General features: G+C 42.9%; 1 long non-coding RNA gene across 1 annotated transcript; it reads right to left on the minus strand.

The window, feature by feature from the left end:
* Positions 1-756: 756 nt before the first annotated feature.
* Positions 757-2,565, minus strand: LOC121290701. Its single transcript, XR_005945866.1, has 3 exons — positions 2,457-2,565; positions 1,760-1,905; positions 757-1,246 (listed from the first exon to the last, which is right to left on the minus strand). It is a non-coding gene; the product is annotated as an uncharacterized LOC121290701 (long non-coding RNA).
* Positions 2,566-9,003: the final 6,438 nt, after the last annotated feature.

Raw genomic sequence — 9,003 nt, forward strand, 5'->3', positions numbered from 1 at the left:
GAGATAGTGTTCATACATTACACTAACATCAAGGGCTTTTGAGCAATCATCTGAGTAGATATTATTTTGATTGACTATTCATCAGCACCATTGACCCAATGTGTTAACAGTTTCTCTTCCTCCACAGGAAAAGCCTGACATGCTGAGTCTTCTCTGATCTGACTTGGATTATTTATACATTAACCTAACTCACACCACAGCCTTTTCCTCAAGTGTTGAGATGGTAAAAGTTTACTGTTAGGCACTTGGAGCAATGGTACCATTTCAGCTATCATGTCAACCAGTTCAAGAAGTAATATGAACTGTCATTGAGGAAAAAGAAACTGTAGAACTTGGTTACTAGTTTGAATCTTTTATTTTTTTTTATTTTTAAAACTACCACAGGAACTTCCATTTAAGTTGTCTGAGGGTATTTAGCTAATCTTCAACATTGTTGCTTCTGTGTTTATTCAAGAATGCCAATTCTGTAATATCACTTACATTATTTACTCATCCAAATGGATTGCTTATTTAGCCAGCAGAGAACTCACTTATGGGCACTCTTCCCATCAATCCACCCAAAAAGGTCATTTCTGTGAAGTCAGTTTTTAAAAACTGAAATTGGATCAACCCAAACATTTGTAGCGAAAAAAACAATTACTGTCAGATCAGTAGTGCATTTCCATTTAAGTCAGGTGCCAGCCTAATAGTTGACATCCAACTGGATGTAGTGACCAGTCTGAAGACCCACCTCCATTTAAAACAAACAAAGACATGTTAGATTTCAAATGTTTTATTTGCATATCAAAAAAAACAAAAATCAGTTACTGTGCATGCCAAGAGACCTAACAAAATGGCACTCTACATAGTTGATTGAACTGAACACAGGTCCTTGGCACCTTCACTCCATTCACAGGCATTTGGTTATTAAGGTTCCTGCAGTCTTTTCTGGGCTCCCTCTTGGACATGCAAGCTCTTTAGTGCCACCAGAAGTACAAAGCCAGCCAAATGGTCAGTAGTTTTTTTTCTCTCCAAAAAAAAAAAGAAAAAAGGGGAGGGGACAAGTGGAAGAAAGAAATGGATTGGGGTGGGGTGGAGGAGGGAGATTGACTGGGGTAGGAGCCAGCCAGTTCACTCAATATCCAAGTTTTTCTTTAGAGATACATAGCTAGAAGGCAATGCTTGTGGAATGTACAGTGCAAATCAAAAAATCATTTTCATTGTGCTGCCGCATCTTCTTTTGCTGCTTTCTTTTCTGCTTCAATTGCTGGAAAAGGAGACAGAGACAAGAGGGTTAGAACGCAGATCAGCTTGTCGTCCAATTTCCAGGTCATGGGCCTCACTCTCCTACCCTCAAAGTGACGACCCAGCCCTCAAAATTGAGAAAACTCACTCCCAATGTAAAACAAACACGAGGGGGAACAGTTTGAACGTTTAGAAAGGGATTTGCTGCTACGTTATAACAAAGGGAAAATGCGTATATATGCAGATTAGAAACGTTATTTTCAACAACCCCCCCCCCCGCCAAAAGATGCAAATTATGTCGGTGAATAAAAGACATTGGCGCAACCTCTTTCCCCACAAAAGTATCTTAAACTAATCAGGCAATTGTCAATTCTAGATAAACCAATTATTGGATTGACAATATATTCTGTTTGCCCATATACTGCAGTGTTTCTAACACACTCCTTCCACTACTGGATTGTTGGTTACCGTTCCGACTGAAGACCACACCCCATCCCATGCACACGAAGTAGCAGAGACAAGGGATTGCACCTACTTGCTGCGTCGGGCAAACTGATCTTCTCCTGGGTCTTTGTCTCCTTCAGTTGAGTCTTTTCGAATCCAGTGATCTGCTGTTGCAGCTCTCCTGCAATTCCTGGCTGCTTGGGTTCCTGGTCAGCCATTGTCAAGGCCCCGACTTATCTGCACCAGAACATAAGCGTTACTTCGTGTATACTTTTTTTCCAATTCACAGCAACAAGGGAGCAGCAGCCGCCATACTCCAGCCCACCATTTAAAAATTACAATGGTGATCTCTCTCTCTCTCTCCCCTTCTTGTGCTGGAGGTTTAAGAGAAGCCAATCCGTAGCCAAGTCTTCATTCACAGTTCCAGGACTGTAAATGCGCGTCTACTGTTCCAAAGGCTCAACAGCAACTCCCAGTTCAAAATCTTAAACCGCGTACACATTAAATACTAGGAGATTCCTCATCTTATATTAACTTCCTCTTTCCCCATTCATGCCTCTCGACTAACATTGCGCAAGCAATATTCTCCCCATTAATCTTCTCCCCATGATGAAAATCAGACCACCGCCCTGAACTCAACATACTGCTCACAAAACATTCCTTCCTACTCCAGTTCCAATTAAAGCGGATGAAAATGCTAAAAGAAAACTAAACAGTACTCGCATCCCACTTCTGCAGTCGTATAATTGAGACTGAACAAACTATTTGAATCATTAATAACCTCTTACCACTCAGTCTACACTTTGCAAAGAAATACTTGAATTCAAACGAAGCTCACCCTAGACTGAAGAGCGCTGCCTTGGGGCCGAGCTGTTATATTGGGGTTTATGCAAATTGCAAGGACGTCACATGCTGCCTCTGCACCCAGCCTTTGTCCATCTGTTCCTTGTTGGCTTCATTCTCCATTCAATCGGAGCCAGTGCACTGGGCGTGTTGCGTTGGGTTTAGTGGGAGGGGACTGTAAGATACCTCTCGCAGCAGGGTTTGGATTGTGAACTGTTTCCCCATACCATAATCACACAATCCGAGAACTTTTACCAAGAGCGACCTCAAGCGAAATCAGTCTGACATTGTCACCACAGCCCAGTCTCCTTCTGCAGGCTGTAGGCTGCAGCATCTAGTTCCGTTTTCATTCTGCTTTGAAGCAATCACTGTTCCTAGAAGTCTAAACTCTTTTAATTGCGCCCTTTAGGAGACACTGAGCTGGCCCAGTGTCAACAACCGAAGTGAAAGAAGTCTAACAAAAGTACCCCCTTTTGTGCGGAGGCAAGCAATAAACAAAACATACCAAAGAAAAGGAGAATTAAGTCACATTAGTTCCACTGTCAATGATGCACTCCAGTCCCTGTAATACCCAATTCTCAAGCATACCACTAGGCACTGTGTTCCTGCTCTAGGGTCATTTGGGTGTGGGTATAGTAGTGGACAAGAAGCAGACAAGTGATCACCCACACTGTTCACATCCAACCTTCCTGGAGCTCTAAAGCATTGTTTAATTGTGCATTTATCATTTTGATTATTATTGAAAATTTCAAGGCTAAAATGTAGCATTTAGTCTCCAAGAAGACAATAGGCATTTTGTATAGGTCCAGCCCCCTTATGCTTTAACTAAGCTGCCCCTTCCCCCCAAAACCTGGCAGTAACCTTTAAATCGAAGCTTTTTCAGTTCCACTGAGCGGGAATCATCTCACATTAAGCTTGTTATGGACAAAGAAATAGACAAGTTGCATAAAAATGTTTTGGATTGAGGGAGAATGGATTTTAGTAAAATAAGGCAGGATCTGGCCAAGGTAGGCTGGGAACAGCTACTTGTGGGGAAATCTACAGAGGAGCAGGGTGGGGGGGGTGTTCAAAAAGGAAATGGGGAGGATACAGGCTCAGCATGTTCCCTCTAGGGTGATAGGAAGGGTTAACAAGCCCAGAGAACCATGGGTGACCAGAGATATTCAGGATACGATGAGAAGGAAAAGAGAGACTTTTAGCAGGTACAAGGGAAGCAAATCAGAAGAGGCATTAGTGGAGTATAGAAAGTGCAGGGTGGAGCTTAAGAAAGCAATTAGGAGAGCAAAGAGGGGATATGAGAAAGCTCTGGCTGGTAAAAGTAGGGAAAATCCCAAGATATTCTATAAGTATATCAATGGGAAGAGGATAACCAGGGAAAGAGTGAGGCCCATAAGGGACTAAGGGAGCAATCTATGGGTGGAGCCAGAGGACATCGCTAGAATGTTGAATGAATACTTCACATCCATCTTCACCCAAGAGAATGAGGATGAAGGTATTGAATTCGGGAGAGAGAGACTGGGAAGTTCTTGAGCAAATTGATAAAGGGAGTGACAAGGAATTGGACGTGTTGGCAGGCTTAAAAGTGGACAAATCTCCAGGTCCAGATGATTTGTGTACCAGACTGCTAAGGGAGGAGATCACAGGGGTTCTGACCGGAGGAGTGGAGAACAGCTAATGTGGTTCCGCTATTTAAGAAGGGTTGTGGAGATAAGCCAGGGAACTACAGGCCAATGAGTCTCACATCAGTAGTAGGGAAACTATTGGATAAAATTCTGAAGGAGAGAATCTATCTCCACGTGGAGAGGCAAGGTTTGATCAAGGATAGTCAGCATGGCTTTGTCAGAGGGAGGTCATGCCTAACAAATTTGATTGAATTTTTTGAGGAGATGACCAGGTGTGTAGATGAGGGTAGTGCAGTTGATGTAGTTTATATGGATTTCAGCAAAACCTTTGACAAGGCCCCACATGGGAGACTTATAAAGAAGGCAAATGCACATGGGATACAGGGTAATTTGATAAGGTGGATTCAAAATTGGCTTAGTTGTAGGAGACAGAGGGTGATGACAGAAGGATGCTTTAGTGACTGGAAGCCAGTGTCCAGTGGCGTACCACAGGGATCTGTGCTCAGTCCCCATTTATATAAACAACATAGATGACTATGTGGGGGGTAGGATTAGTAAGCTTGCGGATGACACAAATATTGGTCGGGTGGTTAACAGTGAGGTTGAGTGCCTTGGGCTACAGGAAGATATAGACGGGATGGTCAAATGGGCAGATAAGTGGCAGATGGAATTTAACCCTGAAAAGTGTGAGGTGATACACTTTGGAAGGAGTAATTTGACAAGGAAGTATTCAATGAACGGCATAACACTAGGAAGTTCTGAGGAACAAAGGGACCTTGGTGTGTGTGTCCATAGATCTCTGAAGGCAGAGGGGCATGTTAGTGGGGTGGTGAAAAAGGCATATGGGACACTTGCCTTTATCAATCGAGGCATAGATTACAAAAGTAGGGAGGTCATGTTGGAGTTGTATAGAACCTTGGTGAGGCCACAGCTGGAGTACTGTGTGAAGTTCTGATCACCACATTATAGGAAGGATGTGATTGCACTGGAGGGGATGCAGAGGAGATTCACCAGGATGTTGCCTGGGATGAAACATTTAAGTTATGAAGAGAGGTTGGATAGACTTAGGTTGTTTTCATTGGAGCAGAGAAGACTGAGGGGCGACCTGATCGAGGTGTACAAGATTATGAGGGGCATGGACAGGGTGGATAGGGAGCAGCTGTTCCCCTTAGTTGAAGGGTCAGTCACGAGGGGACATAAATTCAAGGTGAGGGGCAGGAGGTTTAGGGGGGATGTGAGGAAAAACTTTTTTACCCAGAGGGTGGTGACGGTCTGGAATGTGCTGCCTGGGAGGGTGGTGGAGGTGGGTTGCCTCACATCCTTTAAAAAGTACCTGGATGAGCACTTGGCACATCATAACATTCAAGGCTTTGGGCCAAGTGCTGGTAAATGGGATTAGGTAGGTAGGTCAGGTGTTTCTCACGTGTCGGTGCAGACTCGATGGGCCGAAGGGCCTCTTATGCACTGTGTGATTCTGTGATTCTGTGAACACATATGTAGTTAAGAATATCAAGTTAGATACATCACATGGGTCACAAAAGTTTTCCCTGCTTCAATCTGAGTTTTACTGTCTTTACTGTTGATGAGATATCTGCTCTGAGTCATAGAAATTCTTCCATTTCAAATGCTCTAATTACAGATATGATTGTTAAATGTACTTTATTTGGGTTACCAATGTTTTACCAGTCCTGAACCAGGCGGGGGTTGGGCTGGGTCATTGTTCGAGTTCAGATGTTTGCTGAAGCTGACCAAGCAAAATCAATGGAAACTGAATAACTGATGCTGATACAGAGCCATGGGGGCAGGTGAACACAATGCATGGTTGAACTAAAAAGCATGTGGTTCAGGTAGTTGCGTATGAATGAAATGAACTCAGCCGAGATCAGCTGATTGTCATATATTGAAGTGCGCACACATGACTTACGACAGGAGTGCTGGGAGGAATAACACCGAGGCCAGACTGCAGGCAATGAATTGCTGCTAGTGCACATCAAGTGACAGTGGGGAGTTTTCCCATGGTGGAGCCAGGATCCAGCCCAGTTCCTGTCTATTTTAGAGAATTTCAATGATGTATAACTAAAATCTGTGGTAATAATTGCAGAGGGCAAGAAATATTGATATTGCGTTTATTGTAACCTTCCCTTGAGGATTGATTATGGGTGAGTACTGATCTGGTATTCCAATTGTGTTTGAGGAAAGCTCCTAATTTACAGAAAAATTGAGAATGAACCTTGTGAGCAGTTTGTGTACAGTCCTGCAGAACCTGCCATTTTGGCTGGTGTTTTGGGGCATTGAGTTATATTAGAGGGCACAGATTACACCTGGTAACATAATGGAACAGGTACCCGCAGTATTGTATAATCAACCTCCTAGAAATTCCCGTAAACCTCAAAATCTGCCTAATCTCCTGGCAATTGTAAAGGGGAAATCACTTTGAAAGTCCCCTGCAAGTCATTGGCTTAAAACAGGAAGGGTGGATTCTGAAGAAGAACCATTCAACTCGAACCGTTAACTGTTTCTCTCTCCACAGATGCTGCCAGACCTGTTCAGTTTTTCTAACATTTTGTTTTCAATTCAGATTTCCAACATCTGCAATAATTTGTTTTTGCTATATACCGATGGGTATCCGTTCTAGTATAAGTGCACCCTGTGTAAAGCCCTGCCAAAGAAGCAGGTAAGCTTTTATAGGTCACCTGTTGCACATCAGTTCCATTTCAGGGATTAAAATGTTGGCAGCTGTGTTTCAATCATCAAACATTACTCCAGAAGTGGGAGACTAGTAAACTATCCAATGCAAATGTGCCCTTCTGGAAATAATAATCCATGACAAAATTAATAGTCATGTATATGGGCAAATGCAAGTTAATTAAGGAAAGCCAGCATGGTTTTCTTAAAGGAAAATCATTTAACTAACTTTCTGGAGTATTTGATGAGGTAACAGAGGGTTGATGAGGGCATTGCTGTTGATGTAGTGTACATGGACTTTCAAAAGGCATTTGCTACAGTGCCACACAATAGACTTTTGAGCATTAAAAACCCATTTACACCTCATTCAAACAAGGTGTAGCTTTTCAAACACTTTTACAGCAAGGCTAATGGTGTAAAAATTAGAAGTTCATATCAAGTCAAGTGATTCCTAAGATTTCCATCTGCAAGAACTTCACAATAGCCCACCCTGGGAAGGAGCATCAGGGAATCACTGACAGCATGTCAGTAGTTCATGCACTCATTGGCTCAGTTGATAGGATGTTTGCCTCTAATAATCTAAACCAGTACTCCCTTGCAGTACTGAAGTGTTGCATTTTTGAGGGTGTTGCTATTTATATGAGACATTAAACTGAGGCCTTGTCTGCCTGTTTCACTGGTTAAGATGTACGTTAAAGACTCCATAGAATTCTCTGAGCGTCCTGGCCAACATTCCTCCTTCAACCAAAACCAATGAAAAAGACTCATCGGTATTACTATTTTATGGGCTATTGCTGGCCTGGCATGATGACTCAGTTTGTCTACATGAACAAACGTTGGGCTTTGGAAATTATTTGTTGCATATGTCACTTTGAGAGGTACATCATGGTAATCATGTACTCTGTAAGTGCAAATATCATTTATACCATCACTTTCTCATGGTGACATCAATCCACATGCAAATGTCTCCAAGTCCCCTTTAAAACAATTCATCTGCTGATTGTTCAGATGCATGTTCACATGACTGATTCAGATTAGCACGGTGATCTCTGTCCCATTAAACTGTCATTAATCCAGCTAGACTTTACTTAAAAGAGAAAATCAAGTATTGGTTTATACATTTTATTTCATTTATTCGTTCATGGGATGTGGGAGTCACTAGCTATAGCATTTATTTCCTAATCCTAATTGCTCTTAAAAAGGTGTGATGATCCGCCTTCTAGAACCACTACAGTCCATGTGGTGTAGGCGCACCCCCAGTACTGTTAGGGAGGGAGTTCCAGGATTTTGACCTAGTGACAATGAAGGGACAATTATATATTCCAAATCAGGATGGTGAGTGACTTGGAGGGGAACTTGCAGTGGTGGTGTTCCCACGTATCTGCTGTCCTTGTGCTTCTATGGGGTAGATGTGGTTGGTTTGGAAGGTGCTGTTGAAGGATCCTTGGTGAGTAGCTGCGGTGCATTTTGTAGATGGTACACACTGCTGTCACTGTGTGTGTCAGTGGTGGAGAGAGTGAATGTTGAAGGTGGTGGATGGGGTGCCAATCAAGTGGGCCCCTTTGTCCTGGATGGTTTTGAGCTTCTGAATATTGTTGGAGTTGCACTTATCCAGGCAAGTGGGGTCTATTCCATCACACTCCTGACTTGTGCCTTGCAGATGGTGGATAGGCTTTGGGGGGGTTAGGAGGTGAGTTACTTGCTGCAGATTCTCCAGCCACTGACCTGCTCTTGTAACTATAGTATATATATAGCTGGTCCAATCCAGTTTCTGATGAATGGTAACCTGCAGGATGCTGATAATGGGGGGACTCAGCGATGGTCATGCCATTGAATGTCAAGGGGTGATGGTTAGATTCTCTCTTGTTGGAGATGGACATTGCCTGGCACTTGTGTGGTGCAAATCTTGCTTGGTGGAGATGCATTCTTTCCCCTCCTCTGTAACAGGAACATATCCTGAGATATTGAAATAAAATAGAAAATGCTAGAAATGCTTGGCAGGCCAGGCAGTATCAATGGGGAGAGAAACAGAGTTAACAGATGCATTCTTATGCCCTTTGAAAAAATTCAGATGTTGGGACCATTTCTGGATCCCAACCCTGCTTAGATCTAAGGTACACTGAAGGTTGGAAATTTCTAGGACACATCCAATTAACAGCCGCCTCCATGTTCATCATTGACTTAA

This window comes from Carcharodon carcharias, chromosome 18 (genome assembly GCF_017639515.1).
Source record: "Carcharodon carcharias isolate sCarCar2 chromosome 18, sCarCar2.pri, whole genome shotgun sequence".
Taxonomy (NCBI): domain Eukaryota; kingdom Metazoa; phylum Chordata; class Chondrichthyes; order Lamniformes; family Lamnidae; genus Carcharodon; species Carcharodon carcharias.